This window comes from Phaseolus vulgaris, chromosome 3 (genome assembly GCF_051622355.1).
Source record: "Phaseolus vulgaris cultivar YP4 chromosome 3, ASM5162235v1, whole genome shotgun sequence".
Taxonomy (NCBI): domain Eukaryota; kingdom Viridiplantae; phylum Streptophyta; class Magnoliopsida; order Fabales; family Fabaceae; genus Phaseolus; species Phaseolus vulgaris.
In genome coordinates, this window is record NC_143500.1 from 29533084 (window position 1) to 29545365 (window position 12282).

The window sequence follows — 12282 nt, forward strand, 5'->3', positions numbered from 1 at the left end:
GGTTTATTAAAAACAAAATAATTTTTTTTAAAACTCACATATAACGAAGGTTCTATGTGGAACCGTCTTTAAAAGTCATGGTCTCTTTTAAAAAAGACATGCATACAACGATGATTCCCATGGGAACCGTCTTTAAAAAAAATTTAATTTTTTATTATTATTTACATTCAGTTATAAAGTCGGTTAAATGAATCATCGATATAAACATGTTTATAACGACTATTGATCAACTGTTGTTAAAAATGACTACTTTATAATGACACCCGCAATAACGACGATTTGGGAACCGTCTTTACATGTCTTTTTTAACCGTCGTTGAACTAGTATTATACTGTGTCAAATATGGAAAGATTGTTTAAAAGTTTCAAGTTATTATTTTCATGCACTTAGTTTCGTATACTTTGAAATGACATATGAACTTTGATCTATCAATGAATGAATGAAGTCTTCTTTTGATTATAAATTTGTATATAAATTAATCAATTATTAGTATTTATGAAGTTTAATTATATTATGAAATTAATTTTTTGAAAACAAGGTTAATTATATCATGAAAACATGTTTAATTTAATCATAAAAACAGTAAAATATCAAAAATTAAAATATTTAATACTCGAACTACGACAATTGTAACTAACGTATAATATTTTACAATTTAATATAATAATGACAATTACAAAGATTGTACTATAACATATAAAGTAGCGTTTAAAAACGTCATTTTTTGTACTGAAAATGTTTTGTCCAGTTTAAAATTTTTGACATTTATAACTAACATAAATTACACACTTAAAACTACAACTTTATACAAGGTATTTTATGACGCGTGCTACGATGGTTTGCAATAGACCGTCATATTATACTTTGTGTGATCAGATTTGTAACAATGCACGGAACTGCCACACACATAGTTAGTGATGTTTATAAATGACACAATATACAAATAATAATCGTCACCATGTACACATTTTTTTTGTAGTAATTATAATGAACTTTCATACCCATGTGGACTTAACTAAGCTTCTATAGGTGAACATTTGGTATAATTTTCTCTACAAGTCTGTCTCACACACCTATATGGATGCAACCACACTCAAATTATTTTGAAAGAAAACTGAGTTAGGTATAATTTGGTAAAAAATAGAATACACCACTCATGAATCCCCTTCTAACATATTAAGATATCTATGTTGGTATTTATATGTATGTGTTACATAGAATGCTATACATGGTGAAATAAAAAAAACATAGAACCATACTCATTATAAAAAATAAATAACTAATTTCACATTTAAAAGCTCAATCACAACTTTAATTTAAAAATAGCTAAACTAATTCATTTTGGTATATTATACAATCTATTTTGCCTTGTGTTTCCATTTTCTTTATTACAAAAATGTGCAATAGCAATACACAACTTTGACATCGCTATGTTGTATCTAGCTTATTAACTTTTCTATATTTGGATATTCGACATTTTATTTTACAATTGAGCATATTTAACTTAACTTTGATGATTGTATATCTTACTTGAAGAATTAGTTTTCTTGACACTCATTAATTCAGTTTAAGAAAGAAAAAAAAATCTTATAATTTAAAAAGTAGGGATGAAAAAATGGATTAACACCCATTTTTGTCTTATCCATTATTGCTATTGTTCTGCCAAAAAGGGAAGGGGCATACTAAGCTATCGTTGCTAGACAGGTTAGAAATCTTGACTGGACTGCTAAAAGATGTATCTGTTAGCTGATTTTTATTTTAAATTGATTATATATATATATATATATATATTAAAAACATACTTAATCATATAATTCAATTTATATGAGATAAATTAAAATATCATTATAATTAATAATTATATCTGAATTTATAAATTTAATGATATAAGTTACAACAATATTATATATATTTACAATATTTACATTCTTGGATATAGTAATTTACAATTTGGCTCAACAAAGATAGAAAGCTTAAGGAAGAAAGAACTATGATCCCTCAATTATGCCCAACAATGACATGAACTTTCAATAAATATCGGGAAAGAAAAGATGTTACTCTAAGAAAACGACAGAGATATTTGATTGCCAAATACACAATCCCTCAACCCAAATCTATTATCTAAGAATGCTAAACACTTTTGAAGACCCAATTAGGAATGAGAAACACAAATTTGTCAAGTTCAAAACCCATTGTGAATGGGAAAAACAGAAGCAACAAGAAACTTAACCTTCATTCATTCACCTTACTAGAGCAAGTAAGAGCAATACGTGACATTTTCCAATATAGTAACATGATTAAATTAATTTTCATTTCATTACACTTGCATCTGCTTCAGAATTTGCATTTGCATCTGCATACCGAATCGATCAAGGTCCTGAAAACCACTTAGCCTCAATCCTTAGTTATTCATCATCTCAACATCAACATCATACTCTCTTTCTCCTTCTCCTTCCAGATCAATGATCTAAACAAATTCATCATCTCCAAACAAATAAACTAAATCAGTTTTCCAAACTAGGAAAACCCTAATCCAATATAATCAATATACAATTTAGAATCAAACAAGTTTTGAAAAATTCAATTAACAACAAACAACCTTTTTTTTCTCCAAAACAGTATAGAACAACATGTAAAAAAAGAATTCAATTGATTGAGTTTTGGTTTCCAGAAGCAGGAGTGTGTAGCTGGTGTGAATGCGTTGATTAATTAACAAAGCTGCAATGCTTCCTGATCTCACCAAAAGAGCCAGTGAGCACTTCTATGGAACCCATTTGCACCATTGCCTTGGCCAACTTCTCAGAGCAATTTGCACCGTTGTTTGCATTTCTCACGACCATTTCCCTTGTGGACTGGGTGGTGAACAACGTCTGATCCGATGTGAGCAGGCCACGGTGGTTGATCAATCCCTCGTAGTATTTGTTGTCCTAACGAACCAGAGTGGAAGGATCAAGAGACAACGTTGGGTCTGAGGTGGCAGGTGGTGCAGGACATTTGGTCATCAACGTTTCAGCGTAGAAAGAGTCCATGGAGGGGTCTTGCTTGAACGTGTCATTGAAAGAGTACAAGCGCTTTGGGAAGGTTGAACAGTGCGACACACCAATCGAATGGGCTCCTGAAAGTGTCACCATTTCATCTGCAGACAAACCCTTTTGTGCAAATGTACTCACCAGTTCATCCACATTCGAGGTTGGTGCACGTAGATTGTTAGTATGAAAAATTACACCAGCAGAAGGCCCAACAGTCCAATTGGATGCCATTATATTGGGTTAAGACCCATGCTTTTATTATTCTGCCATTTTATTTTAGTATGTGTTCCTTTTTCATCGGTTGTTTTATGAATGAAGGCAAAAGTTTTTTGTGATAATCCTAATTTTAGTATAGCAGTAGCAAAGGTCTATCATTGGTGCTTTCATTGTTATGGCTCCCAAACTCTCATCCAAGGACATGGAAGAGGTCATCAACGCCATCCAAGCTCAACTCACCCTCATTCAAAACCACTTAGAGGATACCTCTACCAAACAGTTTACCCTAGAGGCAAAGAACGACAACCTCCACTCCCATGTCACATCACTGTTGAATCAAGTCACCCTCCTCACGCACCTTGACAATCAAAACCCTCCACCTCCACCTCAAACAGTCCTCGATCATCTCATTCTCACCTTCACCAGCAGCAACCCCCTTCTCCGCGACCACCAGCTCTTACACTACCCTTTTTTGAAGGAACCCAACCCTTGGACGGGCTCTTTCAAGCAAAGCAATATTTTTCATTCTATCAAATTCCTATGGACCAGCGTTTGGCCATGATGGGATTCCACATGCAGGGAGATGCTCTCTCCTGGTTTAAATGGTTGCACAACAATAACCTCCTCACATATTGACATTCTTTCACAAGGGTCTTGGAGCTCTGTTTTGGTCCATCAACATATATCAATCACCAAGTTGAGTTATTCAAACTCCAGCAAACCTCCACAGTCACAGAATACCAAGGCAAGTTTGAACGTTTATGCAACTGTGTGGTGGGTCTCACTCCCGAGACTATACTTAATTGTTTCATTTCTGGTTTGAGTATTGATATTCGCAGGGAGCTCACTATATTAAATCCTTATTCTATAGCCCAAGCCATAGGACTAGCCAAGCTTATTGAAGACAAACTGAGAGATTCCAAACCTAAACAACACCGTTATACCGCAACACCTCACCCCACCACCACTAATTCTTCGTTCACAAACAGTAGACCTAATACCCTTACCCACCATCAGCTCCAATACACATTAAACGTCTCTCATCTTCCCAAATGCAGGAACGACGTGCCCTAGGTCTTTGCTACAATTGTGATGACAAGTTCTTTTCGGGCCATAAGTGTGCTACATCTCGTTTTTTGCTTCTTTTGGATGATCCTGATACCATAATTGAACCCACCGAGCACCCTATTCCATCCTCCGAATACACCACTCCCCTCCATTTTCACATTTCCCCACAAGCCATCTCTGGTACCATTTCCCCCAAAAACTCTCAAATTCACCGGTTTAATCCACAACCTACCGGTGACAGTTCTTATTGACTCAGGAAGTTCTCATAACATACTTCAACCACGTATTGCCCCCCATTTACATCTAGTCATATCTCCTAGCCCACCGCTATCGGTTATGGTGGGAAATGGGGCTTTCATCCAGTGTCAAGGACTGTGCCCATCAGTGGATATCTCACTACAGAACTCCACCTTTACTATCCCATTTTACCTTCTTCCCATTGAAGGAGCAGATGTTGTCTTAAGCGTAGATTGGTTAAGCACATTGGGATCCATCCAAGCAGATTTCTCAATCCCCAGCATTGCTTTCACACATAACAACCAACAAATTACCCTCCAAGCTTCCCCCTCACCCACCCCAGCAACTACCACTTACCACCAATTTTGTCACTATTTATCTAATAATTCAATTGCATCCCTCCACCTCCTCTCGGTGGAAAACCAGCCCAGCACACTCACAACCAGGACCATTGATCAACCTGTTTTCCCTTTAGACAATCTGCCCACGCCCATTCAATCACTCCTTCAAAAATATCACAGTATCTTTCACAAACCTCACGGGCTACCCCCCAAAGGCCAATGACCACCATTTACCATTGTTACCTCACACCTCACCCATCAAGGTCAAACCCTACCGCTACTCACACCACCACAAGGAAGTCATCACTACACTCATTTCTGAAATGCTGCAAGAGGGTATTATCCAACCCAGTACTAGCCCTTTCTCTTCTTCGGTGTTGTTAATAAAAAAAAGGATGGAACATGGCGATTTTGTGTTGACTATAGAGCCCTAAATGCAGCCACCATTCGTGACCACTTTCCTATTCCCACCATTGATGAATTGCTAGATGAGTTAGGCTCAGCTACTATTTTTACTAAAATAGATCTCCACTCTGGGTATCACCAAATACTTCTTGTTCCAGAGGACACTCACAAAACAGTTTTCCGCACTATTGATGGTCATTACGAATTCCTGGTTATGCCATTTGGATTAACTAACGCCCCTTCTACTTTTCAAGCAACAATGAATGATCTTCTCACACCATACCTCCGCCGGTTTGTCTTAGTTTTTTTTATGACATTTTAATTTATAGTCCTAGCTTGCAGGACCACATGGTTCATCTGAAAATTATATTGGAAGTGTTACACACTCAAAAAAAATTTGCCAAGCTTTCCAAATGCAGTTTTGCAACCGCGGAAGTCAGTTATCTAGGCCACATAATTTCAGCTCAAGGGGTCCAACCAGACCCACAAAAGATCAGTGCCATACACAATTGGCCTTAGCCACGATCACTCACGGCATTAAGGGGTTTCCTCGGCCTCACCGGATTTTACAGAAAATTTATAAAGCATTACGCCACACTCGCCGCTCCTTTCACCGACTTATTACAAAACCACAAATTTACATGGACAGTGCCTGCGCAGCAAGCATTTGAAAAATTGGAATTACAGATGACACAAATGCCTATCCTACACCTTCCCAATTTCAAACTCCCATTTGTGGTAGAAAATGATCCATCCGCAGTGGCTATAGGAGCTGTCCTTAATCAAACTGACCACCCTCTCGCCTTCTTCAGCAAAAAGATGAACCCCAAGTTACAAGCTTCCTCTGTATACGTCCAAGAGATGTATGCCATAAACTGACCACCCTCTCGCCTTCTTCAGCAAAAAGATGAACCCCAAGTTACAAGCTTCCTCCGTATACGTCCGGGAGATGTATGCCATCACAGAGTCAGTGAAAAAATGGCGTCAGTATCTCATAGGACAACATTTCACAATCATCACAGATCATAAAAGCCTCAACACCCTCATGGCCCAAACCATACAAACCCCAGAACAACAAAAATGGACAGCTAAAGTACAGGGATATGATTTCCGAATAGTTTACCGACATGGAAAGGACAATGCGGTGGCATACGCTCTTTCAAGAATGGATCAGGAGACCACGCACATCTTGTTGGCCGTCTCGTCCCTGATACCTCAGCTGATCCAAGAACTTCAAATTTTTTATGACACTGCAGAAGGCAAAGAGGTGATCCAAGCTTGCACAGGAACTCAACAACACCCAAGTCTTTTCTCTACCGGCCACGGGTTGCTTTTCTTCAGCCACCATATTTTTGTCCCAGTAGTAAAAGAATTTCGCAAGCGCATCATGACTGAGTTTCATGCTTCTCCTTTTGGTAGCCATTCCAGTTTTAAACCGACCCTCAAGCGTATAGCCGCCTCCTTCTACTGGCCGAAATGGACCAGGGACGTCCATAGCTTCGTCCAACAATGCTCGGTGTGCCAGAAAAGCAAATACATGTCAACAAAAGTTCAAGGTCTCCTTCAACCATTGCCAATTCCAGAACAAGTTTGGGAAGATATATCAATGGATTTCATTACTCACCTTCCAATGTCCATTGGCAACTCCGTTATTTGGGTCATCTGCGACAGATTGACAAAGTATGCCCACTTCCTAGCTTTGCTCACACACTTCACCGCCCAACAGCTAGCTTCACGTTTTTCGGTGGAAATTTGTCGACTCCATGGACTACCCAAAACTATTTTCTTCGACCGTGACCTTTGTTTGTCAGCACCTTCTGGCAACACTTGTTCAAGGCACAAGGAACCACGTTGAAATTTAGTTCGTCATACCACCCGCAAACTGACGGCCAAACGGAAGTATTAAACAGAGGGTTAGAAGCATACCTCAAGTGTTTTGTGGGAAATCAACAGAACAAATGGTATCATTTCCTTCACTTAGCAGAGTTGTGGCACAACACCACTTACCATTCGGCTATAGGGACATCACCTTTCCATGCCCTCTATGGTAGACAACCACCCACCGCAATAGATTTTGTGCGCACTCCACAAGAAGGCACCACCATCCCTGGTGCGTTGGCAGATCACGTCGCGGTACTACAGGTGATAAAAGAGCACTTACGTCGTACAAGGCAGCGAATGTGTAATCAAGCGAACCAACACCGCACAAATCGGAGCTTCGAACCAGGCAATTGGGTGTGTCCCACTCACGAAGTTTGTGGAGCCCCATGGCCTCGAGCCCCTCACGCACGTGTCCACTCCACTGTTTACGTCCACACCCACTCACGAGCTTTACACGCCTCTTGGCTCAACCAGCAGGGGCACTACACGTGTAAGTGACCGTTCAGCAGCTCTAGCTTTTTCAGACCTTGAGCCCAACGCCAATAAAGTCTTTCCATAACCAACCCACCCAAACCGTAATGCAGCCGCGGCACACTCCACAAACCCTAGCTTAACCGCGGCGCCTCCCCATCAACCCGCTATCCAAGCCCAATTACCTCACGCTCAGCCCAAAGGGACACACACACCCGCGTCGCCTACAACAAACCCTAGCGTGATCACAGCGCCTCCTAGCCAACCTTATACCCAAGCCCATCTTCGTCTGACCCGATCCAACACATCACCATACTCGTCCGAACCTACATCATAGCTCAAGGCCCAACATCAGTTAACACCTCCTGCTAAATTCCCTATCCCATCCCCTAACGCCCAAGACACGACCCAACGGACCCCAAGACTGCACTTTGAGGATAAAGTGCCTCCTGAGGCGGACAATAATGTTAGTATGAGAAATTACACCAGCAGAAGGCCCAAGAAACAGCCCAATTGGATGCAGGATTTTATATTGGGTTAAGACCCATGCTTTTATTATTCTGCCATTTTATTTTAGTATGTGTTCCTTTTTCATCTGTTGTTTTATTTGAAGAGTTTTGTAAGGCCCATGGCCCTTAAACCCTTATATAGGGACTTACCATTATGAATGAAGGCAAAAGTTTTTTGTGATAACCCTAATTTTAGTATAGTAGTAGCAAAGGTTTATCATAGATTATGTGCCACTTCATCAGCGATAGAGACACGGCCGTCTCTTCGTCCTGATGTAACGTTGTAGTTTATGCCACCAACTTTCAGAGCACTGTCTCGTGCGGCGAATGCCAATATGTCTGCACACGACACCGTTCTAGGACATGCAGCCTCCAACTGTATCTTGGCCTCCTCGAACCCACGTAAGCTTGGGTTGTTGGAAAAATGGTCTCTCTCCGCTATTGGATTGCCCGGGGTTGATGCTAGCAGTACAAAACCCTCACAACCCTGAACAAAAGTAGCAGTGAAGTTCAGAGTCTTTAATATGCAACCAGAAACTGAAAATATTGAATACAATTCTGTGAAGTGAAGTTACCCTAATAAAGCAGTCATGGAAATGCAATCTAATAAGACCAACAGCTATGCCATGGTTTTCATAAATGCCTTTGTTCACAACACTTCTCACTATTTCCTCCGCAGATGGACATGTGGAGGTGTAGAAACCCACTTTGAGAGACGTTGAGGCCAGTGATGAAACAGAAACTAGAATGAGAACCAAAGTTGAAATCGTTTGAAGGAAGCGGGGAGAGTCAATATCCATCGATGAGAAGCTTATTAGCAGTGTAAGAACTAATTGAAGGTAAAAGGTTGTAAAAACCGATTAAACGTAATTGCACGAAATTGTAAAAGTCCTAAACTGATTCATTCATTTTGATTTACTTCAATAATATATAATAAAATTATTTTGATCGAAGCTATAAAATAGGAATATTAATAACCCTGTAAACTGATCATTAATGCAATATTAATGGTAAATAATTTAAGGGTAATAAAATTTGAACTAATAACCAACATTTAAGGCTAATAAAATCTGAATTAATAACCAACATCCTCCCTTAATTCTGATTTGGAACAACCTTCATGCCCAACAGATCTCTTAACTTGATGAAAGCATCGATCTTCAATGATTTAGTGAAAATATTTGCAATCTGATCTTCTGATCTGCAGTATTCCAATTTGATCATGTTCTTCCCAACTTGGTCTCACAGGAAGTGATATCGAATATCAATGTGTTTACCTTTTTGATGAAAAACCGGATTCTTTGCAAACAGTCTTTCTGAACATCAAACAATGACCACTTGTGTTATTCCTCTCGTCTGAATCTCAACCCCAATCACTATCTGAGTATCTGACGATCTCAATCTTCTCAGATGAAGAGTAAAATAGACCAAAAGTTGTAGTACCTTTGATATAGCACACAATTCTCTTTACAACTTGTAAATGAACTTGTCGAGGTGACTCCATGTATCGACTGACCAATTCCACAACATAACATAGCGTCTAGTACACGTGAGATATCTAAAGCTCCCAAGAATCTGCTTAAAGTATCTTGCATCTACAGTTCGTTCATCACCTTCCTTCGTGAGCTTAATTCCAGTTTCAACTGGAGTCTTAACTGAGTTTGAATCCTCCATCTTAAACTTCTTTTAAAACTCAGCAGCAAATTTCCTCTAAAGGATGAAGATTCCATCGTCTCCTTGGATGACTTCAATGCCCAAAAAGTAGGACATAAGACCGAGATCAGACATCTCAAATTCCTTCATCATGATATGCTTGAAGTCACCAAGCATTTTGAGATTACTTCCTGTAAAAATCACATTATCAACATATAAAGACATAAAATTAGAAAATCTCCATAATCATTAGTCTTTACTTAAAGACCGTGATTTGATGCACATTTTTTGAATCTAGTGACATGAAGAAATGAATCAATCTTTTTGTTCCAAGCTTTTGGTGCATGTTTAAGACCATATAAAGCCTTAGTTAGTCTATACACCTTTTCCTCTTTGCCAAATTGTATGAAACTCGGCGGCTGCTTTACATAAACCTCTTCATCAAGTGGGTCGTTTAGAAACGTAGTCTTGACGTCCATTTGGTGAATTTTACATTGCCTTTGTGCAGTTAAAGCAATGATTAATCTCACTTTTCCACTCGAGCTACAGGAGAAAATATTTATTCGTAATCATAGCCTTCTCTTTGCTCGAATCCCTTTGCCACCAACCTTGCCTTGTATCTATCAATCTCACCATTTGCTTTCACTTTAATCTTGTACACCCACTTCACATCAATTGCTTTGTGTCCTTTTGGAAGATCAGTGAGCTGCCATGTATTGTTTTTCTCAATCGCCATCAATTCTTCATTCATAGCCTTTTTCCATTTGGGGTGTTGAATGACATCTGCAAGTCTCCCAAGTTCTGAATCTGCAAGAAAAGCAAAGTGAACCAAATCTCCATTGTCATCAACTTCATCATCAAGATTTACTTCGCAATCTTGAAGGTGTACAGGTTGTCGCTGCTGCCTTCTTGGTCGCTCCATCATAGTTACAATTGGAGCTACAACTTCAGGTTGAATTACAGCTTCAGGTTGAACTGCAGGTGCTCCAAGAGTGACTCCATCTTCCACACATCATCGTTCAAAACGTAAATATATCGTTTTCTCGAATCCATTTCAGCTGTTGCATTCCATTGCCATTCCTCATCTTCGGCAAATGTAAAATCACGACTAACAATCACTTTCTTTGTCTTTGGATTGTACAGTTTATATCTCCCATGCTTATATCCAATGAAAATGGTCTTCTCTGCCTTATCATCCAACTTCGATCTTGCTGCCTTGGGGACATGAGCATAAGTAATTGACCCAAATACCTTCAAGTATTGCACATTGGGTTTGAATCCGCTCCATGCCTCAATCGGAGTTGTGTTAGGAACACTCTGAGTGGGTGATATGTTTATCTAAGCCAATCATGGTTTTGGTGGCTGCATCTCGTATGCATGTGGAATTTAATTACTACAATTTGACATTTTTCTTATTTTGATAGCCACTCTATGGTGCTTTTCATAACAATGCAACATAAAGACTGGTTCAAGAGGAGTCAGGTGGATAAATATAACTAAATAAATTTAAACTTAAAAACACGTCTTTCTCACTTTTTATGGTTCCAATCAGCAAAATAATAATAAAAGGTAAACCTTATTATACATGGTTATACATAATACAATATATATTGCATAAAAATTAATAGAGATGTAATTTTATTAAAAGTTATAAGTTTTATTGCGTTAAACAAAATAAAATAGCTTAAGCAAATCCATAAGTTTTTTTTATATTATATTTACAATTTTTTTATCTTTAGTATTTAATGTTATGTCCCTAACAAAGTTATGTATATATTGAGATCATCTATTAAAAAGAAATTAGACACGTAAAATGAATATAATGCATCACATAGTAACCGTATTCATAACTTCTAGATTGTTTAATGAACTACAAGTAAAAATAAATGTTATTAGATCAATCAATGACACACATATTGAAGTAAGTGAACATATTTACTTGAAATACCTTGAAGTTCATCCAAGTGCACTTTTGTTTGCATTTGGTCTACCCCTCAATATGTTATATCCAAAATAAGCATTGTAATAAAAAAAATTAATGATAGAAAACATAACATTATACAATGTTGAAGTAATGATCGATGTTAAATGAAATTGTCTAACCAATATACTATTTGTTTAAAATAGTTAGGAGTCTTCTTATGTAAGCAACAAAACCATGTAGTGATATGATCTTGAACAAATATGATCAATAGTTGCCAATTGCACCTACATCCAAAATTAGTTAGGCTCTCTTATTTCAAATTTAGTATAACTTATTTAATGAAAATGAACTTACTCGTGGATTTACAGAGCAATATAAATTTGTTTTCCTCTTTTCATTAAGGTATTGGTGATGTATCTTTTTGTTTTTTATCTTTTGTTACCAGTGATTGAATGAGTTAAATGTTTAAAAACTCATATGTATCTTGTTCCCCACATCCAAGCATAATTCATAAATATACCTAAATTTTAATAAACTATTAATAACAT

At 37.9% G+C, this 12282-nt stretch overlaps 1 pseudogene; it reads right to left on the bottom strand.

Annotated features, from left to right (window-relative positions):
• Positions 1–2698: 2698 nt before the first annotated feature.
• LOC137805847 (peroxidase 5-like) lies at positions 2699–8957 on the bottom strand (annotated as a pseudogene).
• Between the last annotated feature and the right edge of the window lie 3325 nt (positions 8958–12282).